Below are 26,507 nucleotides of genomic sequence, written 5' to 3'. Positions count from 1 at the left end.
CTGTGAGAATCTCTTCATTACATCAGCCCTTACAAAGGAGGATGGGGTGTTCCTTGAGAATCCTTCATGACTTAATTTTATGTTGGATAGACAGGAGCATACTTTCAGAACAGATGAGCAAAATTCATGAATCCTCTGTGGCTTTTTTTCCCCCCATAAAGTATCAGGGAATTCTGTTGCTGGAGACTTAGGACAGAGTATAGTTCAATAGGACTATGAGGTTTGCACATTTATACTCTTGCCTTTACTCTTAACTAAGTTAATATTGCTTGTTCAAAATAAATTCTTTGAAGGTCTTTTTCAAAAGAGCATCTTGACCACCTGCTAGTTGCAGATTGATTTCCATTGTATAGCAGTCTCTTAAGTCTCTCTTCAATCGACATCAGCTATTAAGGAGGCTTCCGAGGCATTCTTTGTGTTTAGGGGTCACTGCTTTACAAATAAATCTAGTTCAGTGAACTGTGAAATCAATCATTAAATCATAGACACTGCCTTTGAAACCTGTATATTGATGACAATAGAAATGTTTGTCACTCAGTGTTATTTAAATCTTCAGAGCTTTTGTGAGCACTGTTGATAAGAGAGATCATTAGGAATAAAAAGACGCTTTCTGCTATTTAAATTCCATAGTACAAGGAGCAGAATACAGCCAGAGACCCAAGGCTCTTGGCTTTGGCTGTTACTGGGAGCTAACTTTCATTTCCTTCTCTATGAAATGAGAATTTTAGCATAGTCTCTAGACTAGGATTTCTTCCTAGTGCTTCATACTTCCACAAGAATGACAAACCACCCGGATACTGGTTTGCCTGTAAAGATGGTGGGGGCTTAAAAAGCCATCTCCCCTCTATCACTTGATCCCCTTTGTGACCAGAAGCACTTCTTATGAGACAGCCAGCCCTAAGTATGGCTTCAGAACAAAATTGACCCAAATAAATTTTGTCACTAACTTTGTGTTTATAACAAACTTTGATACCCACACTGATGATAACTCCTAAGCATTATTAGAATGCCACTCTTCTCATATTTGAGACCATATTTTAGTTCACCATTTTATTCAATTGCAAGTACAGTGTAGGTCAGGAGTTAAATACACGTATTGTCACTTCCATAGAATATAAGTTTCTTGTGGACAGGACTGTTTTATTTTTGTTTTTCTATTTTTAGTACTTCATTTAGTATAAAGGTGTCTGATAAGTACTTGCTATCTGATGTGGCTTCTGAAAAAACTTGATCATCAGCAACATTGAATGTAATTCCCAGATCAAGAAAGGTAGTATTGTCCTGCTATATTATAGCAGGACAATAATTTGAGGAAGTGGCTTGATAACTGGAGTAGTATGGAGGATAGAATTCAGGATCTCTCAAATATCTCTTATGAGGACAAATTTCAGACACCAGTGGGCAAGTTGTTTAAGTATTACTGTTTGATATATGCTGTGCTACTTGCTGGGGATACAAAGAAAAGCAAAATCGGTTCCTGCTGTCAAAAAGATTGTAGTCTTCTTAATCTGAGATCTGTGAATTTGATTTAAAAAATTTTTTTATAATTATTTTAACATAATTTGTAATTTTATTGTTTTATGCATTTAAAAATATTATTCAAAGAAAGGATCCATAGGTTTTACCAGAATGCCAAAAAAAAAAAAAAAAGAAAGAAAGAACATTATTGTACTAATGAGGAAGGCAACAATATGTAAATAATTATATAATAAAAGTTAAATATAGAGTGCAAGGGAAGTAGTCACTGCCTCCTGCACAAAGTGGAATTTGAGCTGAGCCTTGTAGGAAGCTGAGGAACCTTAATAAGTGGAAGTAAGAAGGAAAAGACTTAATGAGAAGAGGCAGATAGACCAGTGTAACTGAATTTTTAAATGTTTCCAGGAAAAGAAGGTGTAAGGCTAGAAACAAAGAAAGTTAACAGAAAGGTTATAAAGAGGAATTTACATTTGATCCTGAAAATAATTACAAAAGGAAAATTCCCAGCATTGTACTAGTCAAAATCTGGTGTTCCCACATCCCTACTCCCCTCCCCCCTCCAAAAAAAAAGGTGCTGCAAAAAATCCAGAAAAAAAGTTCTTTTTTTGTTTTGTTTATTTAAGGGCAATTCAGAAGGTAGTTAGGATTGCTCAAGATGTGGTGGCTTCTCCTTTTACCAAGAGAAGACAATGAAATACCCTATTCCAGGTATAGATAGACTTACAAACAAGAATAATTTTCTCTGTAAAGCTTTACATAATCCTGCAGTGAGAAGATGTGTGTGTATATGTGTGTGTGTGTATTTTTATTTATTTATTTTTTGCTGAGGCAGTTGGGGTTAAGTGACTTGCTCAAGGTCACACGCTAGGAAGTGTTAAGTGTCTGAGGTCACATTTGAACTCAGGTTCTCCTGACTTCAGGGTTGGTGCTTTACTCACTGTGCCACCTAGCTGATCCTAAGAAGATGTATTTTTGATGTAACAAAGGACTTTAAAGCATTTGTGATGAAGAGATGAGAGCTAAGTTCAGACTGTGAAGTACAAATAAGAGTCCAAAGAAAGCTGGACATGTATATTTATTTGAGCAGTTGAAAGGACGTGATGATTTAGTGCTAACATTATAATAGGGAAAAAGGAAAACGAATATCTCTTCCCAACCATAATGCCTTTAAAGAATGTTGTTGAGGGAGTTAACTTTTTTTTAAGCTTTTTAATTTTCAAAAGATATGCATGGATAATTTTTCAACATTAACTCTTGGAACACCTTGAACAGCCAATTTTCCGCTGAAGAAATTGCCTTCCCTAGATAGCAAGTAATCCAATATATGTGAAACATGGCAAAATATATGTTAAATCTAACATAGGCCTACATATTTATACAATTATCTTGCACACACACAAAAAAATCAAATCAAAAAGGGAAAAATGAGAAAGAAAAGAAAATGCAAGCAAGCAATAACAAAAAGAGTGAAAATGCTATATTGTGATTCACACTCAGTCCCCACAGTCCTCTCTCTGGGTGTAGATGGCTCTCTTCAGCACAAGATCATTGGAACTGGTGTGAATCATCTCATTGTTGAAAAGAGCCACATCCAACAGGATTGATCATTGTGTAATGTTGTTGTTGCTGTGTACAATGATTTGAGGGAGTTAACTTTTTTAAAAATTGTTTTTAATGTGCAAAAAAAGTAGAAATTCAGAAGAAAGCACAAAGAACAGTCTTGGAAGTAACATGTAGAAATGTATACTTTAAGAAAAACTAGCAAGCAATATAAAATGAAGCTTCGTAGTTTTATACAAAGTTCTTTTGTGGTGTTTTTTTTTTTTTTTTTTGTATTTAAGTTCAGAATTTTTTAAATGAAAAAGTAAAGTAACAATACTGCTGCTTGTATTGTTTACTAAATAGATTAAATGTGAGGAAAATGCTTTATGATTGTACCAGAGTACCTGCCACATAGTATTACTAAATGTTTGAATAAAGGAAATAGCTATCATATAACATAAGTGCAACAACAACAAAAGGAAACCTTCGCTGAATCATCTCATCCCACCAGATCTGTGTCCCCATCTATAAAATGAAGGAAGCTGACTAATTGACCTCTAATGGCCCTTCTAGCCCTGGCATTAATGATTCTCATAAAAATTTAATGAGAGTTCAAAGGAGGGAGAAATAACTTCTATGTTAAACTCATGAAAAAGGAAAGTAGGCCAGGCCTTAAAAGACAAATGAAATTGAATGATGTAGGGAATTAATTTTTTGCTCTGATACAGTTCAGGCAGCACTGAAAGCACTGATTTGCCCCTTAGGACACCCAAATTCAGTGAAGATTTTTTGAGTGTCTCTTGTATGCAAAGCATTTTTGAGGGCCTGGTCTGCTGGTGGATATAGCAGATAAGTAAAATAATTTGAGGAAGAAGAAAGCACTTACTATTAGGAAATTCAGGAAAGTTTTGAAGGAAGTTTGCTGGATATCCATGAAAACATTTATGGTCCAAGTTTTGGGCAAGTTTGACTGATACCATGATAAGGCATAACCTGAAATTTTTACCTGACCATAGAAACTTGCATCGAAATGGAGCCCCATTACCAAAATGATGTAACATTTTTTAACATTACTATTTTTTTCAGTTAAAAAGCATTTATTTTTTTTTTCTTCTCTCTTTGCATTCTCCTCCCAAGAGAACAATCAAAGGGGGGGAGGGGGAGGTGGTAAATCCCTTAAAACAAATATTCATAGTTAAACGAATTCCTTCATTGCTATGTCTAAAAACATGTCTTAATCTGCATTTTAAGGTTCATTACTTCTCTAATAGAAGATAGTATACCTCATCCAAAGTCTCCATGAATCATGATTTGTCATTACATTGTTTTGGAGAGCTATAATTTTTCAAAGTTGTTTTTCTTTGTGATATTGTTTTATTTTGGCCTATATCAGTTCAGAAAGGTCTTCAGATTTTCTTCTGAAATTGTCCATTTCATCTTTCCCTATGGTGCCATAGCATTCCATTCCATTCACATTCTATAATTTCTTCTGCTATTCCTTAGTGGGTAGCTATCCTCATCATTTCCTTTCTTTTTTTTTGGTTTTTTTTTTTTTTTTTTTTTTGCTACTATGAAAACAGTTGCTCCACAGAGAATGAACATTCTTTAAATAAAGAAGGGCAGCCAGTAAGATGACAGGAAAAGATAATGAGGAATGTTGGAGGGGATATGGGAAAACTGGGACACTGATACATTGCTGGTGGAATTGTGAATGGAATCAACAATTCTGAAGAGCAATTTAGAACTATGCTCAAAAAGTTATTAAACTGTGCATACCCTTTGACCGAGCAGTGTTTCTATTGGGCTTATATCCCAAAGAGATCTTAAAGGAGGGAAAGGGACCCACATGTACAAAAATGTTTGTGGCAGCCCTTTTTGGTAATGGTAAAAAACTGGAAATTGAATAGATGTCCATCAGTTAGGGAATGGCTGAATAAATTATGGTATATGAATGTTATGGAATATTATTGTTCTTTAAGAAATGACCAACAGTATAATTTCAGAGACATCTGGAAAGACTTGCATGAACTGATGCTAAGTGAAATAAGTAGAACCAGGGGATCATTATACACAGCAACAAGAAGACTATGCAATGATCAATTCTGATGAACATGATTCTCTTCAACAATGAGATGATTCAAACCAGGTCCACTTATTCAGTGATGAAAAGAGCCATCTACACCCAGAAAGAGGGTTGTAGGAACTAAGTGTGAAACACAACATAGTATTTTCACTCTTTCTGTTGATGTTTGCTTGCATTTTGTTTTCTTTCTCAGGTTTTTTTTTTTTTTTTTTCTTGATCTGATTTTTCTTGCACAGCAAGATAACTGTATAAATATGTATACATATATTGGATTTAACATATATTTTAATATATTTAACATGTATTGGACTATTTCCCATCTAGGGGAGAGGGTAGGGAAAAATTTAGAACAGTAAGTTTTTCAAGGGTCAGTGTTGAAAAATTACCCATTCATATGTTTTTTTTTGTTTGTTTGTTTTTTAATAAAAAGCTTTACTAATATTTAAAAGAAGAAGAAAGAAGTAAAGAAGGGTGGCCAGGCCGTAGTGGCTAGACAGCTTGACTTGTAACCAGGATAACCTCGATTCAAATCCTGCTACCACCTGGTGCTATGACACTGTGACACTTGGCAAACCCTTGTCCCTATAAGAGTTTTAGGCATCTCTGACCACCCTTTCAGTTTCTTCAGCTGGAGTCTCCATGACCATGGCCATCTCAGACCTCTGTGCATCATTGCTTCATGCAGAGTTGCTTTTAGTAGCAAAGAGAAAGGGGGCTCATGCTTCTGCTCTAATAGGGGTTTCTTTTTTTTATTACCGCTTTCCCGAATACCCCATTATGTGCCATCTGTTGCAAAGATAGCTTGTGATTTCACTAGAGACTGTTGTATTGCCCTTCAGGCAAGTTCCACTTGATCAGAAATACCTCTTTAAAAGACAAACAAAATACGAAGAGTGAGCTTAGTGGCATTTGTCTCTTACTCATCAAGTCAGAGTGGCTGTCTTCCCAACAGGGAGGGAGCACCCAAGCTGGTTCTGTGGAGGCCTTTAGGTAAATGTGCTGGTATCAGAGCCATTGGCTGTGAGGAGGCTGGTTACCTCTGTTCCACCAATAGGATGAGACTGGCTGAAGAAGAGAAATGGAAGTGGTCCCTTGCTGTGGCTCCAACACTAGTTTTAGGAATATTTGAGAACATTTCAGTGTTTCTTGATTTGCTTGTTTCACTTTGGAATTTGTTGTTATCATTGTGTTAGCATTTCTCTTTTCCAGGCAGAAAGAGGAATTGAAGAATCAGGCTTTCTTTCTTTTTCAGACTGGGCGTTATTTATTTCCTCAAATAAATGGATTATCGGTCTTCTGAAAATACCAATGTATAAAAAATGTTACTGCTAAGAAAATACAGTGTGTGGTAGAATTAAAATTGCATTTAAGTGTTCAGCAGTAGAAGAAATGTCCTATTATTTGCCAATATATTTTCAGTGAAACAAACTATAATTAAGTCCTGAATTCCATAGCCCTAATTAAATGCAATTTGTAATGTTGCAAATAACAACTTGAAAGAGCAGGATTCCTGGGGATGGGGCTGTTGAATTCCTGACTCCATCAGAAGTTAGGGATCATTTCATTTAGCCTTTGCTTGCAACTTACATTGTCCAATTATGCCAAAGAAAGCCAAATAGTCTGTTAAATATTTGCCAGAGGAATAAGAGATGCCTCATAAAACTGTTTTGTGGATGAATTTTTTTTTCACTAGTGAAATAGGAAATATAAATTACTTGGTTACTTAATTTTTATGAGTCTTCACAATGCTCTGGGTGCTAAACAGGAGGCCCTTGGCCCACTAGGAAATTATATTCATAGCTAAGTAAGGCAAGTTTGTTTTTCTTTAACGTCCTATCTCCATTTATTTCTTTTAGTTTGAATCTTCTGTACATTGCAAAAGAGTCATTTATTATCATTGATAGATGAGCTCTCTGAAGGTAGAAATTCCATCTTTCCTATAGTCTCTAAAGCCTTTTATGAAGTGCCTTCCATTTGGGGAGATCAATACCTGTTCCTGGAAAATGACTGGAGTTGATTAGGCAGATAAGAAGTGGGAGGTATTCCAGGCATGCAGGACAAGGGAGAAACTTGTAGAATGTTGTTCTTTTAAGGTAATTTTATCTTGAAAAATTAATTTCTAATGAGGAATGAAAGGAAATTACTCATTTGGCAAAGCTCTAAAATGGCATTGTCTTTGAGTGTGAAGGACAGCTGTTCTTTTTTAAAGAAACTCTTGCCTTTGCCATGTAGTGTGTCCTATCTCAGTGATTCCATGTATCAACTTTAAATTTATTCAGATTTTTTAAAGATACTGGCTTGATGAAGCATTTTTAAATTCAGTTGTGTACACTTGCAAAGACTGTAAGGTGGGCTTGGTGTCAGAGTTAGAAGTTTTTTGCTTACAGTCTTCTAGGAGAAGATCTTCCTACAGTGGGTGGAGGAAGGATGTTTTTCAAGAGGGTAAGGAGAAGGAGAAGGCTGTGAATGTATTTTAGGAATTGTTTTGGAAGCAAGGCTGCTTCTCCTAAGAGAATGTCCCCTGGAGCATAGGACCAAGGGAGAGTAGAACAATAGAGACGGATGGGATTACTTGAAATGTTATCCGTACTTTAAGGTAGATATGGATGTATAAAAATGTTGATGATTTATGTGGATTTATTTTGTATTCTGCAACTTTGCTAAAATTGTGAACTATTTTTAATAGTTTTTTAGTTGATTCTCTAGGGTTCTCTAAGTATACCATCATATCATCTGTAAAGAGTGATACTTTGGTTTCTCATATGGAAGGAGCTCAAAGAGAGCTCTACTTTTCTTTGCCTCTGGCTTGGTCTGTCTCCCTCCTTTCCTCCCTTCCTCTCTCCCTGTTTCTCCCTGTCTCCTTACTCTCTCTCTCTCTTTGCATTTCACTTTCCTTATCTCTATCTTTCTCTTTTTCTCTACCTTCATTTCTTTAACATTTATTGTTGCCATTTGGAATGTTTATCCATACTTGACCCTATCCATTCTCCCATGTCACAAAGGACAACAAATCTGACAACATAAGTACCTACCTTTTCTATTCTCTCCCTACCCCATTCCTGCTGATAGGAAGAAGGCAGCCTTATTTATTCTGCTTTCTCCAGGGTGGAGATTGTGCCTTACAGTCAAGCACTTTTTACTTGGTTCACCACCCTTCCATGATTGCCCTTATGGAGATGGCCACTTCCTTCTTTTGGTTTTTATTTCTTTCTTTTGTATCATTTCATACAATGGCTTTTGTTTCCCTGAATTCCTCTTTGTTTATATTTGGGGAGATAATGTTGCCTTATGTTTGTGTACCACATTTGCTGGACCATTCCCCTTTGGGTCATAGGATTTTTTCCTTTTCCTACCTGCAAGGTAGTTTTTTCACCTTTGTTACTCTTGTGCTCACTTCTTTAGGAGCCATGATGCTTTATATGAACAAGAGGCTTATATTCACAGCCAGATCAATAATGCAGATTTCAGTATAATTTAGAGGATAATTGCTTTCCCTGTATTTTTCTCCCTGGGAATGTCTGTTTTTCCTCTCAGATATTTTCATTTCTATCTGTTCCAGTTGAGTTCCATTTCTCCTCTAAATTATGAAAGGAAAGAAAGGAGTAAAACATGACTCTGAAGTGAGTAATCTGAGTTTGCCTGTGAAAAAGAACACACCGAATTACAAACTGTTAAATAAGGCTCATTGATTTTCAGTACGCTTCTCCCCTCTTCCTACCCCCCCCCCCAAAGTGACTTCTCTCCTCCCTACCTCCAAAGGGAAAACCTGTTACTCATTAGGCTTCCTTGGCATTCCATCTATTTAAATTCAGTGATGGACATGGCACACCAACTTCCCAGTTTCTCTGAAATGTTACTGTATTAGGAAAAGTATCTTTTTTTCATGACTTGGGGTGTCAAGAAGCACCAAATAAAGTTTGCCTCATGATTCTTGACTTCTGGGTCATGAAAAGAGAAATCATGCTCTTTTCCTAGTACAGTAATATTACAGAGAAACTGGAACCTGATATGGCTATGGCCATTATCACCGTTACTGACCCTGTGGACTTGTGGATGTGGTAATTCCCTCCAGCAATGCAGTTCACAGTTTATCCATGGCCATAATCTCAGTTTTTCGAAAGTCTGTTAACATTAGCTTGGTTGTATCTCCAGTTATCTGCACTTTTGGACCATCCCATTTCAGTATAAAGGAGATGATTTTGAAATTTGGATCCACATACTCATAGACTTATTGTTATGATACCCCCACAGAGATTAGAAACAGTGCCTTAGGTCCTTGGCATAATTATTGACCCATCTTATCTTTATCTCTCTCACTCTGCATGTAGAGATTGGGTAGATCTTTGATCCCTGATACATGCCCTTGTGTCTCCTAAGTTATGGAATCATTTTGGGTGCTGAAATGTTCTCCGAATCTCCAGTTACACTGAAGCTTTAAAATTAATAGTGCAATTTTTTTAGATAGAAATCTTAGTTGGCATAAAGTATCACATTAAAGATTCATACTGATTACAGTTGCCATATTTTTATTAAGCAAATGCTTGGGTTAGTGGCACAGGAAGCAGGCTCCATACAATTTTGCTACTCACTGACCTGAAGCTCCGTCATCTGCATTGCTTTGGCAGCAGGTTCAGAATGTCTGTTCGATGTGAGACTGACTGCTTACTAGGGCTTTGAATGATTTCCTATTCGATACTTTTTAATGTTGATGAATGCCTATTAAGATTACAGAGCAGCTCAGAATCTACAGTGTTGTAGCTAGGGAGACCTTAGAGATCTTTTAGGTCAACTCTCAGTTTTCAGATGAAGAAAATGGGGTTAAGGGAAGTAAGTGACTTGTCCTTAGTCACACATCTGGTTCATGGCAGAGTCAGAGCTGGAACCTGCATTTCATGGAATCCAGCCCTGTGCTTTATTTTTTCCTAATACCTCATTTTGAAGAGTATTTTTTACGTTTCTTAGACTTGCATAAGAGTGACTGCTGCAGTCATACCCAGTTTCTTCAACTATCTCCAAGTCATTTTAGATATAAAGAGAGAGAAAGGAGAATGGAAATGTGTTATAGGCCAGACAAGCTTATGGCTATAATAAAAATTGATAGGGCAAGAGTGCAATTAAAACCCTTCTCTTGCTTCACTGAGAGACCTTTAATAAGCAAACATAGAATCAAACAGATTGAGGATGGTGTTTTTTTTAATGACATAAAACTGTTGCCCATGAGGTTTTTGGCTGACATCATGAATCTAATTTTTCTTAATGGCTGTGATGGACTACAAATTCAGAAGTGCTGAGAATATTGCAGTAAATTACTGAGCCATCAAATCCTGTCATCTGTCATCTTTTATCTAAATAGAGGATTTGGTTTCTAAACTGGCAGGAACAAATAAGTGGGACCCCTTCAAGGTTTTATTTGTTCATGCTTGAGTAATTCAATTCAGAGGCATCTAAATATAGAAAATTAAAAAAAAAAAAAAAGGCAACACTAAAGTGATACATCTTTTGCTTGTGTAACCTAGGGAAAAAATCTATAGATTTTCCTTCTTTCAGCCTGAGAGCCCTTGAAATATGTCAAGCCTTTATAGTGATGTAAGCCCTACTTGTATATGCCAAAGTTAATGACTCACACCTTTGCCAAATAATACATTGCTTCTTGGATAGCAGAAGAGGCTTTTTTTCTTGTTGCAAATTTACCTTTGGTTGATTGAAGAAATATTTTTCATTGCCTGATATGTGCAAAGTATTGTGCCAGACAGTATGGGGGATACAAAGCTGAATGATTGGTATGTTCCCATTAGGTATAATGATCTCATAGATTTGTTGCCTCTTATTTTCTTCCCTTGTAAAGTTGAAGCATTTAAATATATTTATCTTTTATTTGAGCTGTTTGGGAAAGGTGAAGGAAAGGACAAGACTGGTTTTATAAATAGGCAAAAATTGCTGAAAAGATTGAGTGCATTTGAGAGACTTTTAAGTACCTACCATGTGCCAAACATGTAGTAGAGATAGACAACCCAATTGCCCCAAAATATAGGGGTAAGGACCTACTATCTGACAAAAGATTTCTGAGCCAACTGTAAAGAATTCTGACAGAAATTAGATTTAGACCATCATCTCAAAACACATACGAAAATTCCAAATGTATACATTAATTATACGTGAAAGGCCAAAACAAGGAAAAAATTCTTTCTGAAGCTGATCCTTACTAAGAGAGAAAATTTAATTGCTGAAGTAGAAATGATTAAAAAAAAAAAAAAAAACTTTGGGATTGGGAGGATAAGTGGCTAATCCATCATGGAGTCTGTGACAGAGAAAATTCAGGCATGGTCTGACATGTACTCTATAATATCTCTTCCTGGTTGGTTCCTCCTCTCTTTGAAGGAATAAATTATCAGAATTTTGGATAATTAAGTCACTGTTATGTCATGCATCTATGTCAATCTTCTTACCTTGTTTCTACATCTATTTTCTTCTTCAATTCAAGTGATCTTGCAAAACTTCTTTATGTGGGCTTTATGGTTTAAAGTCTTTTCTTTCTGTGCAGCCTAGAAATTAGGAGTTATTTAGTGTAGTGATATCTATTTAAAACATTATTAACTTTGAAAGGCTTCTGGAATCTAATTGATGGCAATGATCAGCCATGATTCCAGAGAACCAATAGTGGAAAATGTGATATGTTAAATAAACTGAATGAAATATAGTCAGTATGGGAATTTATTTTACTTGTTTTAATTTATTAAAAGAATTTGATTTTTCTTAATTTCTTTTTAATAGTTGAGGCAAGGGATGGGGGTCAGTTAATGAGAGTGTAAAGGGATCCTGAAGCCAGAAAGTGAGAAAACTGCTGCTCTGTGCATTACCAGTCTAGTGGCCATAAAATCTTTGCTTGAAAGAAGTTTAGTAAGAGAAGGTCCATCATCTCTTCAGATATTTTTCTTTTGCATAATATACATCCTCACATCAAACTTAAATTCTCTGCCTCTTCCATCCTTAATTCCTAGTTTTGTTCTCTTGGCCCAGATAAGAGATAGCTTGGGACAGCTATCATGTCACCCAAGCCTTTCCTTATTCAGCCTAAGTATCCCCAGTTCCTTCAACCGATCAAAACAGTGATACTGTTTTGAAACCCTTCATTATCCTGCTTGCCCCAGGTTGAATTTCTTGCCACTTTACCATTGACCTTCCTACAGTATGGGGTGGTAAACTGAACTCTTTCCCCTATGTGATTTAACTAGGACAGAGTATAAGAATACTATTCTTTCCCTAGCCCTGGATACTGTGACTGTCTTCATATAGCTTTCATAGTAAACAAATTCCTGGCTAGATAAATTCCTCTACCAATGCAGTCTGCACCTTCTCTACCTTTTTGACTTTTAAATATTGACTTAAAAACCACTGAGAGGTTAATCAGTATGTGTCAGCAGCAGGTGTTGGACCCAGTTCTTTCTGACTCCCCAGCTGGCTCTCTTCCCATTCTTATCATGCTTCATCATTAATGTGTGTTGGAATAGAATGGAGTTATTCTTGTAGTTCCTTACCTCTGACTGCTAAAGCAAATCCATTTGTTTTGTTGGATGCTGCAAATTCTGGTGACTAATCCTAGCCCTTGAATAAAAGGTCAAAAGATAACCTTTCAGGCCTTTTCTGTGGTATTCATACTTTTAAAAATATTGTTAATTTATTTCCTATTAGTTTCATAAGGTGGAGAGAAAAGGATTATTTGTGTAAAGTTCTTATTGAAATACTAAATGAAAATCAATGCCGATTAATAATCAAGAATTTTTGTTTCTTGTAATGTTTCTATCATTAATGATCTTGTGAATAATTGATTTACATGGATTTCTTTGTTGAATACAAAGTTGGACTTGCTATAGTTTATGACGTTGCAGGGGAAGTGTGGGAGGGATCGCTACTGTTTCTGGGATCCTATAATCAAAGATTTAAAACTGGAAAGGCAAAGAGCTCTGCTCCAACTTCTATGCTTTTGTAGGTGGGAAAATGAGGTTTTGGTGTAATGAAACCCCTTGACCAAGGTCTCCCAGGCATTTGGTGTCAGAAGTGGGATTTGAGTAACAATTATTTGATTCCAGAGGCACTGGTTTTTCCCTTATACCAGTTTCCATGTGTTTTATAGTCTTGGTTCCTAAAAGTCCATTTTTTCTATCTTCCTCCTAAGATTGAGTGATCCTCATTTTCTCTGTAAAAATTTTTAATATAAAGTTTTTTTTTTTTTAAATAATAGTTGACTATTAACTTTCCCCCTTCTTGCTGATTATTCAATATTTTTAATGGTTAATCTTGCTGATGGCAGAAATTGGATAATTTTTGCAGTGGGAAAATAATTGCTAAAAATATTGAGGTCTTTGCCTTACCTGATATCTATTTGGCAAAAATATATAATTCTTAAAACTTTTTGGATTTCTTTTATTTTTCAATAATATTTTTTTCCCCCAATACATATAAAGATAGTTTTCAACATTCATTTCTGTGAGATTTTGTGTATGGATTTCTAATAAAGAAATTCAGGTTAAGAAAGAAAATTGTTTCCTTAGTAATTTGTTGTTTTCCTTTTGGCTAAAGCAAACAATATTGGTTTTTATGTTAGGAAACATATGTTTAAGTTCAACTCTGTCGTTCAGCTCTTTGAAGTTAGAAAAGTCACTTATCCTCTGCTTCCTGCTTCATTTTCCCCATCTATAAACTGAGAATAATAATAATTATACTACCTACCTCAGATGATTGGTTTAAGTGTCAAATGCCATACACCCAAGTTTACAAAAGTCTTTGTAATTTTTGCTTGTAATGAGGCATCTTGACATTTTTAAGGCCTCATTGCTTGTGTGCAGGTGATTCTAAGATCTAGAAAACGGTGTCAATGAAAATTAAGTTTATTATGTAGAAAAGACATTTGAATATTTATATATCACCAGAGGACCAGCTGAGCTAAGTAGATTTTTTAAAAACACAGTTATGTAGTCAGCAAGCATTTATTGAGTTCCCCTGCTTTCTAGGTACTGTGCTAGTTTCTGGGGTTATAAATATAAAAGATGAAAAAAAATTCCTGCTTTCAAAAAACTTACATTAAATTGGAGAAAATAGCATATATATATATATATATACACACAGAATAAATTAAAAATAAATTATATTTAGGCAATTAGGAAGAAAGAGTACACTAACATTGAGGGTGTCAAAGTCTGTGAAGGTAAGGCTTGAGTTGAGTCTTGTAGGGGAAAGGGAACTCTATGGGATAAGAGGGAAGATTTTCTTTTCTTGGGAGATGGACATAGTACAGGCCAAAGAGTTGGCCTTTATTGAATGCTGAGGGTTAAGAACAGACAGGTGGCCTGTTTGGGTAGACAAGAGAATATTAAAATGAAAGATTTGGGGGAAAAAAAAGATTAGACAGAGTTTGGGAAATGGAGTAGTTCGTAAAGACATCGAAATAGTAAGTTGGGACCAAGCTGTGAACAACTTGAAAAGCCAGACTAATAGTTTATCCTCTAGGCAAGAGAGAGCTCCCGGAGTTGATTAAGTGGAGGAGGGAATAGAGAGCAGCAAATCATGGTTCTTTGAAGTATAAAGTAATAGAATTATAGTTCTTATATCAATTGGTCAATAAGCATTTGTTAAATGCTTAGTTGCAGACATTGTATTAAGTCTTAGAAATCTATCCTCCAAAAAGACAGTTTCTGCCCTCAAGAAACTTATGATCTAATGGGAGAAGACAGCTCATAAAAGGAAGAGGAAGGGAAAAGTAGAGTTGTGGTGGCAAATTCTAGAAATGCAGCCCCTTTGGGTGGAAAATGAAGAGAAGGCTGGTAGGGTAGAATGTAGTTGCTTAAAGGGAGATTCTGAGAAGGGCTCTCGTCAAAGGAAAAGTCTCCAGGACCAGTGGGATGAGGTGGGAATACCAGGGATGACCAGATCTTGCCAAGATGAGGTTTCTGGAGCATAATGGTGAAGTCCAGAGGAGTGGGTCCATAGCCAAGTGGGAATGAAGACTCATTTTGGCCTGAAATGTGCTGGTGATCATCTTTTCTATTTTGTTTCAGGTTGCTGCCAACGCTAGCTCTGGTGTGCTGGGCACCTTCCATCGTGGATTTGTGTAGAACGCCAAGAAAAGGTATTTTCTGATCTCCAGCTAAGAAGAGGGAGAATTGTTGCTGATGTATTTAAAGCTGCTGAAACTGTCTGAATTTTTTTTTTCTGAGCTCTAATTGGAGTTAAATACCTATAGAATTGATTAATTTGAAAGAGAGGGGAAATATTTTACCATAAAATAGAATGCTTAGTTTGGAGGAGTAAAGAATATACATATTTTCTCTTCATGGGACAATATACATAAAGTAACAAGTTCTTAGCATGTCTGGTGAAAGGCCCTTATGGAAAACAGCCTGCAGATAGTTTCTGAATATTTGTTAGTCAGACAAGTCAAGCACTAACTGAGATAGTACAATCCAGAGAGGTCTCATGGTATGCTGGGAAGACTCGATCAGTCAGGCATTTATTAAGCATTTACTCTATGCCAGGCATTGTGTAAAGCCCTAGAAAAACAAAGATGAAAGTGAAATAATTACTATCCTCAAGGAGCTTCCATTCCAACAGGGGAGATAATACATGCGTGTGCACGTGCACACACACACACACACACACATGTATTTTCAAGGTCACTTGATGTCTATTTGTGGGTTCTTCTGTGTGAAAACACACATGCATAGAAACAGGAATGTTTATCTGCAGTTTGCTTCTGTCTCCTGTCTATAGAGGTATACAGATATGTATATATGTGTGTGTGTCTATATGTGTACCCACGGATGTACACACATGCACATGTATACATACAAAGAAGATCTCAAATGACTTTGAATGAGAAAGTACTAGCCCTACCAAATCTGGGAAAGGTCTGCTGTTTAATATGACCCTTGAGGTGCATCTCCAACCTACAGGAGTAGGAATTTGGAGAAATGTAATTGGAAAAAGCTACCTTTTTTTCTTTTTAATCTTTTTTTTTCCCCAAAATCTTTCATTTTTAATATTCTCTTGAATATTAAATATTCCTATTCTTCACTCAAGGAGCTATTCCTTGTAACAAAGAGTTTAAAAAAAAGAAAGAAAGAAAGAAAGAAACTTGCGCAAAACTTGAGAAAACTCACAAAAGGAAACCAGGGATTCTTAAAAGTGGCATTGAGGAAGGAGAAGCATTCCAGGCCTGGGAGATGGTTAGGGTAAAGGCAAGGAGCATCATGGGTAAGGAATAGTAGGGCCTGTATGACTGGACCCTGTTAGTGTATGAATGGAAATAGTATTTAAAGCAAATGGAAATTTAGGAAGAGGACAGTGTGAAAAGTTTTAAAACAGAAGAGTTCATTTTTCATTCTTAATTTCATTTAGGGAGCCCCTAAAATCTGTTGAATAGGAGTGGAGAGACTAGATCTGCAAGACCAGCCTTGTGCTTTAAGAATGTCATGGCAATTGGGAAAGAGATTGGAGAAGAGAGAGAGAGAGAGGAGGATGTTTCAGAAGTCTAGGCCAGAGGTGGTGAAGATTTGAACCACAGTAGTGGCTGTAAGGATGCCAAAAAGGGGCTTGCCCATGAGATTTGGTCGTTGATGGCCTCACTAAGTCGGGGGGGGGGGGAGGAGGGAGGGATGACATTAAACTGCACATTTGGGTGATCAGTTTGGTAGTGCCTTCTGGTTTTAGATCAGAGCCTTGAAGAGAAAGATACTAGATTCTCATTTTGATTGTTAGATCCTAATCTGATAGGATTAAGACTAGATACATAGATCTAAGAGTCATCTGCATGGAGATGAGAAGCTGCCATGACTGGGGTTCAAGAGCATGGCTCACCTGCACCTGTTTTTCTCCTGTCTCTGACTAGGGCTCGAGTTTAGGACAGCCCTCACTCACAGTAGGATTCAGGGATAGGCCAGCTTTGGGCACCTCTAAGTTCCCCTTCCCTCCTTCAAATCTCACCTTCTGACAGTTTTTCCTCCAGTTCTTTCCTTCTGAAATTATCTTCCATCTTTTCTCTCTCTCTCTCTCTCTCTCTCTCTCTCTCTCTCTCTCTCTCTCTCTCCCTACTCCAGTTTGAAATGTGATACTCTTGAGGGCAGGTATTATTTTTGCCTTTCTTTATATCTTGAATGCTTAGTACAATGCCTGATACAGAGTAAAAATTGAATCAATTCTTATTGACTTACTGATTCACATCCTCACCTGGATATGCTCCTTGAAGCATAGATGTGGATCTGGAAGAGCAGAGATGACAGAAGTCATCTGACTGGACCAGATATAGGCAGAGGGAAACTCTGCTAAAGGTCATACAATGCGATGGCATCATGGGGTTAATAGATAGAGGAAGGTACGAAAGGCTAAAAAAAAAAAAAAAACTTAGAACTTATTAATACCAAAAATGATGACTGAAAAGACAGTCACTATCTCCAGGCATATATTCATATTCTCCTGTAAGCATATATTCATATTATTTTATCTCTATAAAGTCTGAGAATCTGTTCTGCATGAATTGAGGGCATCCTCAGCGAGAGTATTAATAGGGGACATGCAGCCCTTCTTGTTTTTTTTTTTTTTTTAAGACAAAATCTTTACCACTCCCAATTAACTGAAAGATCCAGTAGGGAATACAAGCCTCATGCTTATTATTTGTTGATGATGAAACGCAACAAAATTCTTCCATGCCAGTTCTCTTTCAACAAGAGATCTCCCAAGCATATGTCAGAATCATTTAAGATTGCTCATAAGATAAAACAAGAGAAATAATGCTGTTCTATGACCCTCTGACAATAACCTTAGGCAAGGTACAGAACAGGGAACTATACGCTTGCCAAGAATATTCATCCTTGTGATAGATGAGGTCCCCTAGGCTGAAGAAGAATTTCCCTGTGGATGATGGAGTCCTCTGAGTGTTCTTGTTTGGAGATGCTGCTGCTGCTGTCTGCATCACGTCCCCAGAACATTCCAGATCCTCCTGAGAGAGATTCATAATCACTTAAAAAAGATTTTGGCTTGTCCATTTCATAGACAACATTAAGTGGATGAAGGTTATCTTGTTCAGATTTCAGTATGTATTTGTATGAAGAGCCTATAAAAGTTTCCATAGTGTATATTTTGGGGGCAGAAAAAAGGAAGAGTATGGGTCAGATAACTTTTAGGAAATTACAGAGGTATTTTTTATTCTCCCTAACCTTCCCTTGAAAATAAAGGCCTTCCTTCTTAACTTTGTACCTTTGTTTCTGTATGGACCAAAAAATATAATTTTTTCCAATGAATTAAAAATATCAATGGCTAGTATTCATTGGGTGAGAAGATGGCTACATGTCTACAAGGAGGACATCTGAAGAGCAGGAGTAAAAGGCGTTTTTCAAGACACTATATGGAAGGAAGGGATGGCAGCCATGGGGGTGATGGGAATTGAACACGTCTCCACCGCTTTCCACATGAGCATAGGACAACATGAGGAAGGCTGCCAGCACACTGGCTCCCTCTCATGCATGTTTGGGAAGGATGCTAGATAAGAGCAGCATGGGATGCCTAGACTTGGATGATTTGGGATCTGTGTTTTTGGAGGAAGCTGTGGAATTTCTGAAATCATAGAACAGTTTGAATATTACAGGAAATGATAACAAAGAGACACATTTTGGCGTCTGTGGGGGTGGATACAGCAATCCTTAGAAAAAAATGTATTTTTTTTGAACACAACCAAAATTAAACAGAAAAAAGAAACTTAACATGTGATTTTTAAAAGCTAGAAAAAAAAATAGTTCCCAAATAATCACAGGAGTAGGAATTTGGAGAAATGTAATTGGAAAAAGCTACCTTTTTTTCTTTTTAATCTTTTTTCCCCCCCAAATCTTTCATTTTTAATATTAAATATTCCTATTCTTCACTCAGGGAGCTATTCCTTATAACAAAGAGTTTAAAAAAAAAAAGGAAGAAACCTATGCAAAACTTGAGAAAACTCACAAAAGCAGCAACTGATTTGGATAATCACAAGTCTGGTCAAGCCAGAAGCATTTATTAGGTGCCTGTTCCATGCTAGGCCCTGTGCCTTGCAAGTTCAGGGGATACAGAGAAGGATCACAATGGGGAGTTCACATTCTCCTTGGGGAGAAAACACACATAGTATAAATAGTGTCCATGGTGGGTGATTTTAGAAGGAAGGTGCCTTCTAAAGGTGCAGGGGGGTAGGGAAGGGCACCTGGAGAAAGTGGGATTTGAGTTGAATCTTGAAAGACGGGAGAAGGCAGAGGGAACAGTGACTGCAGAGTCATGGGAAATGGAAGTATTATAGAGGAGCAGCAAGTTGACCTGTCTTTTCATGGGCATGTTTGAGGAAGACAGCATTCTGGCTTTTTGAGAAGCTGATCCAGGACTTTGGCATTGGTCTAGAAGGAGCATATTTCCAGTTGTGATTCATTAGGTGGATGAGTGAAGGAGGATTCTGGAGGTTTGAATATCATATCACTGGCAAACCAGCCGGCTGCTGAGCCTCAGGAAAGCTCTAAATGAAAGCATTGAGGCAGATTTTTTCAATTAGTGCTCTATTGGTGTGAAGCACTTTGCGGCATCTAGCCACTGCAAGAAAGAATGAAACAGTTCCTGGCCTTGAAGAATTTATATTCCACTGAGCACTCTGCTATGTACCCGGAGAAGACAATATAAGACAAGATGAGGAACGAGAAGATGTCTCATCCCTGGGGACCTCCAGAAAGATTGTGTGATGTCTGAGCTGAGTCTGAAAGCAGTGAGAGTTTCAACAGGAAGAAGTAAAGAAGTAGGCCTTCCAGAGGAGGCAGAATATCTGTAGAAGGGTTGGAAATGACAGAAAAATTGGAGTTTGGGGATCGTTGATGGGTGAGCTTGGTTATAGTGTGGCTGAGAAGTGGATCAATCTATGTGCTCATTCCATCTAGAAAGAGGAGAAAGAGCTAACTTGTGAGGGGCTTTAAACACCAGAGCAGAGAAGTTTGCATTTGATTCTAAATCCAGCAATCCTGAAAAAAGAGCATGGCAGCAGCAAATCTGTGTTTTGGGGAAATTCCCTTGGTAGCTGTGTGCATGCAGCCCAGCAATCGGGGATTGCTCTCTTTCCTTTCATTGTTTTCTCGTTGCGATTTTTCTGTAGTAAGAACAACTTGGGCATTTAAATCAGATTATTGATCATTTTGAGGGTCCTAGAACAGGAAGGGACTCCAGTGAGTGAGGATCAGTGATTCCACCAGACCTGAACAGGTTTGCCCTCAGATTGATTTTGCTTGAAAACCAGGCCACAGCCTCCTCCCACGGCCTCTCCTGGCTGGTAAGGGGTTCATTGTGGGGAAGCCTTTCCAGAGATGATTCCCAACTAACTTTGTAATGGTTTCTCCTTATAACGTCTGCCTGTCTTGTCCTTCTTTCCTGTGACTTCTTCTCAAATGCAGCCAGTGTACCCCCTCTTTGGTCTTTGAGCCAAGACCGCTCCATTTCTTCCATGTTCTTTCCGCTGCATTTCATGAGGCACAGTCTTGGGGTCCTTTACCAGCTTGGTGACTTTTGTCCATTAACTTCCTACCCCTCATCTTTGTACTTGAAGAAACTGAAGCTCAAGGGTTGTAGTGACTTGCTTAGGGATCAATGCAAGTAGTTTCAGAGGAGGTGTGTAGGCCTGAGATCTCTGACCCCTCCTCTGAGCATACTGTTCCTTTTAAGGAGAGTCATTTACAGGCTCCGAAGTCTTCATTTTCAGATAATTTCTGCCCTCTGTCTAGAGCAGTCTCATGGTGCACTCCAGCGTTCAATGTTAGGAGCCTCATTAAGTTTTATCCCGATCTATCTGCCCCAAATTCTGTCCTGTTATCCAGGGTATGACCTAAACTGCCTGGTTGTGGGTCACTAGGAACTGTGATGTGCCTTTATCCAAGCCATTGTGTAATCTTGTTGTTGCCATGTTTCCTGGTTTTGTTCATTTCACTCAGCATCAGTTCGTGTAAGTCTCTCCAGGTCTCTCTGAAATCATCCTGCTTGTCATTTTTTACAGAACAGTAATATTCCATAACATTCATATACCACAATTTATTTAGCCATTCTCCAATTGATGACCATCCACTCAGTTTCCAGTTTCTTGCCATTATAAAAAGCGCTGCTGCAAACATTTCTGCACATGTGGGTCCCTTTCCCTCCTTTAAGATCTCTTTGGGGTATAAGCCCAGAAGTAACACTGCTGGATCAAAGAATATACCCAGTTTGATAGCCCTTTGAGCGTAGTTCCAAATTGCTCTCCAGAATGGTTAGATCGGTTCACAATTCCACCAACAATGTATCAGTGTCCCAGTTTTCCCACATCCTCTCCAACATTGGTCATTATCTTTTCCTGTCATCTTAGCCGCTCTGAGAGGTGTGTAGTAGTACCTCAGGCTTGCCTTACTTTACATTTCTCTGATCAATAGTGATTTAGAGCACCTTTTCATATGGCTAGAAATGGTTTCAATTTCTTCATCTGAGAATTGTCTGTTCCAATCCTTTGACCATTTATCAATTGGAGATTGGCTTCAATTCTTATAAATTAGAGTCAAATCTCTACATATTTTAGAAATGAGGCCTTTATCAGAACCCTTGAATGTAATTCTTTCCCCCTTTATTGCTTCCCTTCTAATTTTGTCTACATTGGTTTTGTTTGTACAAAAACCAAGCCATTGATAAAGGTAATAAATGTATGAGAGCCAGGACAAGTTCCCTGGGAACTCCTGCCATTCAAACAGAGAATCCTTGATGGCTTCTCTTTCAAGTTTAAGATATCAAACTGGATTTGAAACCCTTCATAATCAAGCCCCTTCCTCCCTGTCTCCTCATACCTTTAACCCTCTATGTCATGGTGCAGTACCAGAGTGGGGTTCGTGTTGGGACATTGCTGACATTGCTGGGACCCTGTGGCCCCTCCCTCCTGGTCCCCACCGCCTCCTGAGGGATTCCTGTGTGTGCTTTGCCCCTTACGTTCCCTCCATTACTAGTGGCCTTTCTTTCCTGCCTTTCATTTCCTGTTAGTTTCTTCCTGCCTCTTCTCTGGCTCATACACATACGGATTCTGCCATGCAGGAAATATTTGATTTAACAGGAGGATTTCTGCTTCAGCTTTGGATTCGTCAGACCTGGCCTCAGCTCTCGATTCTGCTGCTTGCTACTTTTGTAATCTTAGGCAAGGCTCTTAACATCTTTGGGCCCTGATTTCTGCATCGATAAAACAAAGTCTTGGTGTCTCCTGACATCCCTTTGAAATTTTCTACATTTTCTCACCCTCATCAAATTGTTTCATAAATGAGGGAAAGACATGGTAACTAATGAATAATGTTTCATTCATTTGTTATTAAACATTTCAGACATTTCTATTAAAACAGTCTGATTCATTCACCCTCTTAGAGAGATTGCTCTGCTATCCCTACAGTCTGTGTTTTTTCTTCTCAAAATCAGATGATGAGGTTCAAATCAGGAACAGACTTGCAGGAGCTTGGGATCATTATTATACCATTAGAGATCAGTTGTGATAATCCTTCTATTTGATAGATGAGGAAGGTGGAGCCCAGAGGGCAGTGCCTCCTCCAGCTCACACAAGAAGTAACAGAGCTGGGATTCAAACCCTGGACTTCTGACCCTCCGTTTGGTGCTCACCATGCTTCCATTATCTCTTATGATACATCTGAATCCAGGTTGCTTCTTGTAACTTCTTGTAACTGGAAATACATTTCCAATATCCCTTTCCTTGTACCCTCCCAGAAAGATACCTCTTGAGTTTTAAGTTTCTGAGCACATTGGTTATTTTGCTATTTCCTATATATTTCCTGAATTAGTTGCTAAGGCTGGGGATAACCAGTCCCATCCTCAGTGTTATCACTGAAAAACAAGTGAAACATCTGGGGCAACAATTGTGCACATTTTCCTTTCCCTCCCTGTCCTTGCCCTTGGCTCCTCCCTTTCCCAGAGTAAGTGAGAAAGCCTTCATTCCTGTCTTTTATTATTTTCCTCTTTTTTCCTCCCTCTGACTTTGGTCAGACAAGATCATCAGTAGGCCAGTTCTTGGCCTTTCTTTGTTCTATAGGGATGGCCCTGTCCAGATAAGCAGGACCTAACTTGGCAGGAACCTTTTTTTTTTCCCCCTTAGTAGTATTTTATTTTCTCAAATACATGTAAAGATAGTTTTCAGCATTTCATTTTGTAAAAATAAGTATAATCCATCATCCACATGGGACACCCACTGTCACCTCCCTCCTAAGGGTCTCTCTCCTCCATGTGAAGCGTCCCTTGCACTTTCCACTGACCGTTGTACATGGCGCCTTCTTCATTCTTTTTACTATGCTAGCTTTTCACTCTCCAGCTTGTTTCCCTCTTTCCTAAAACATGGTGTTCCGAACCAGTACAGTCTGACTAGGGCAGTTTTGCCAAACCATTGCCTTCCTCATTCTTAATACAACCCAGGATAGAATTAGCTCTTTAACTGTCACATCTTCTGTGCCTTCTCCAAGTCATACTTTGTGTGTTGCCAGATCGTGGCTTAGAAACGTCCCTGGTTCTCCAAGCCCAGGTCAGCAGAACAGTAGCTCTTGTGTGCTTCTGAGGCTCCACGTAAAGTCCCAGCAAATGGACCACAGTGGCTAAGTAGGAGTCTCCCTCAAGAGACTGGCCATTTAGTGGCCACGGCCACCCCAGCAAACACCAAAACAGTCCTTTGCAGTCACCTCCTTGTGCTTTTGTGCTAGTTGTGGTGGAGGAATGAGCAGTCCCATTCATTCACGTTCCTGATTCAGTGGGGGACTGACCAAGTCTCAGGGAGCTTTTATCTCAGAGGAGCTGCCGTTGAGCATCCTGTGTTTTTCAAATGATTTATTGTTATTAAACTTCAGTTTTGGTGATTCAGCCCATGAGTTATGAGAGGGAGGGTGCTGCCTCTGCTGGGAAGATGTGACTCCCATTCTGCCTCTGACTCTCATGGCGTTGGGATCTTGGACTCATCGCTTCATGTCCCAGTGCTCTGGGCAACTCTCCCAGTGTGTACATTGCAGGTGAGGTGGTTATTTAAATTAGTAAAATGAGCTTGCTCCCCTGGAAAGTTCTTTACACCAATGAAGTCACCTGTCAGAATCCTTGTCCTTATCCTACTGGTGTATTAGCCATCTCTCTCACCTTTGTATCAGAGAAGCTTGCTATTAAAGCCTTCAAATCACTGATTAAAAATGGCGATCTAAGCAAGTCAAGGACAGATCCCTGAGACAGACCCTACCCTATAGGTTTCCCTCATTAATACTTCATTGGGAGTCCCATAATTCATTTAGCTAGCCCCAAATACCCCTGCCTGTTCTCTCATTGGGCTCATATTTAGCCACTTTTCAACAACATGAAGCACCTTGTGGTCTTCTCTGGGAACTTTAGTGCAGTTATCATGTCCAGAAAGGAAAGGAGGTGACTTTGGTATAACCTGTTCTTAGGCTAGGAAGCTGAGGGCTTCCATGCCCTCAAATCATCATATCATGAATATGTTACAGAACTTTGCTGGGAATAGAAAGCTCACCCCTTTGTCTCCAGTTGACACAATTCTCCTACTATAGACTCGCACTGATTCTCTGAGAAGGGGCAGACCCAGCCACAACTTGACCCCTTGACCCCCTGATTTCAAGGCTCATGTTTTTCTCCACTATTGAATAACTGTTATTCTCCACTGTTCCCCACTAAGATGACCATCTCATTGGAATATTTCCTAGGAAAACCCAGAATCCATTTTTTTTTGTTAGATTTTGCCATGAGAATACACCAGCAGGTGAATTTATCTGAATTACTCCCCTGTATTCACTTTTCAGACTACTGCAAAAGGCAAAGAATACTCTCAATGGTCTGGGGGCCTGAACTCTGACCTGCTGGTGCTATTGGAACAATGACTAAATTAACAGAATAGTGAAGCCACTTCCTCCCACCAACAACCACCAAGTCTAAAAAAGGATCATAATGACCGAATTATGGTGATGGGCCTGAATTCCCCCATTGTATATTAGACTTAGAAAAGATGTATTCTCTCTCTCCTTCCCTCTTTTCCTTCCCACAAATCATTTGGTAGATCCAGAAGCCGAATATGTTCTTATAAATAATAAGCCATCAGCCTAACCATATAGTCTGTTCAGGAACCTTATTGATTGGTTCATTCATCTCTAGAATATTTTCTTTAAAAAAAAAAAAATCAGTCTTCCCATCCTAGTTCATTCTTCAACTTGATATGAAAGGTTTTTGACATAATTACTTTATGAAATTGAATCATTATACTGAGGTTATCTTGAAACTTCAAAGTGAAGGGAAAGAAGATAATTTGAGAGGTTTTTATTTATGTCAAATTAAAGAATCTTTATTGATAGCACAATAAACTATTTGACTGAATACAAGAAAACATTTATCAGTTGACTGTTCTATTTAAATAATCTTCAAATAGAAAAAAAATCTTTTTAAATTGCCTCTATGACATTTTAGTTTTGAAGACATTAAAAAAACTGTAGGTGATTTCTTAATGCTTTTATAAAAGAGGCTTTTTTTTGTGTGTCTTTTCCACTACTGTTATGGTCATCTAGACATGACAGCCTGCTCTGGGGTGGTAGCAGTACCAGAGTAAAAATGAGGCACACATACAGGCATACCTTGTTGGATGTTGTATATTTCAGCAATATTTCATGTTTTTACACATTGAAAATCTTCAATATTATTTTCAATATATAAAAAATGAAATATTGCTGAAGCACCATTCTATGTCTCAATTCTGTTGTACCATTTTTCCAACAGCATGTGCTCGGATTACATCTGTATCACAATTTGGTGAATTTCACAGCATTTGAGATTTTTTCATTATTACTGTCTCTGTTATAGCGGACTGTAATCAGTGTGATTGTAATTGTTTTGGGGTGCCAAGACCTGTGCCTAGATGAGATGTCAAGCATAATCAGTAAATATTGTGACTATTCCGTGGACTGATTTTTCCCCATCCCTTACCCTCTCCTCAGGCCTCCCTGTTCCTCCAAACAACCATATTTAAATTAATAACTCTACAATGATCTCTAAAGCATTCAGGTGAAAGGAAAAATCAGTGGATTCTGCAAACTTCATTGTGGTCTCATTTTAAGAAATGGACAAAGTCACCTTGGCCTCCAGCAATCCGTATTCCAATCAGTGAACAAGAGATTATAGCTCACTGAAGGCTCAGGTAGTGAATGATTAGCATTTTTTAAAAAGCAATAAAGTATTTTTTAATTGAGGTATATACATTGTGTTTAGACATAATACTCTTAATAGACTATAGTGTAGTACAAATATAAGTTTTCTGTGCACTGGGAAACCAAAAATTTCATGTGACTTTATTGCAATATTTGCTTTTTGAGGTGCTCTG

At 38.0% G+C, this 26,507-nt stretch overlaps 1 protein-coding gene across 7 annotated transcripts in view; it reads left to right on the top strand.

Annotated features, from left to right (window-relative positions):
• The window catches only part of PEAK1 (pseudopodium enriched atypical kinase 1), a 252,118-nt gene that overhangs the window by 28,184 nt on the left and 197,427 nt on the right, over positions 1 to 26,507 (top strand). For all 7 annotated transcript variants that reach the window (XM_031956806.1, XM_031956808.1, XM_031956809.1 and 4 more), the window contains exon 2: positions 15,154 to 15,224. The gene's annotated coding sequence lies outside the window, so the exon portion shown is untranslated. The remainder of the gene's footprint in view (positions 1 to 15,153; positions 15,225 to 26,507) is intronic.

This window comes from Sarcophilus harrisii, chromosome 2 (assembly GCF_902635505.1).
Source record: "Sarcophilus harrisii chromosome 2, mSarHar1.11, whole genome shotgun sequence".
Classification (NCBI taxonomy): domain Eukaryota; kingdom Metazoa; phylum Chordata; class Mammalia; order Dasyuromorphia; family Dasyuridae; genus Sarcophilus; species Sarcophilus harrisii.
The sequence above is the reverse complement of the archived record's forward strand: the minus strand, read 5'-3'. Positions and strand labels throughout refer to the sequence as shown.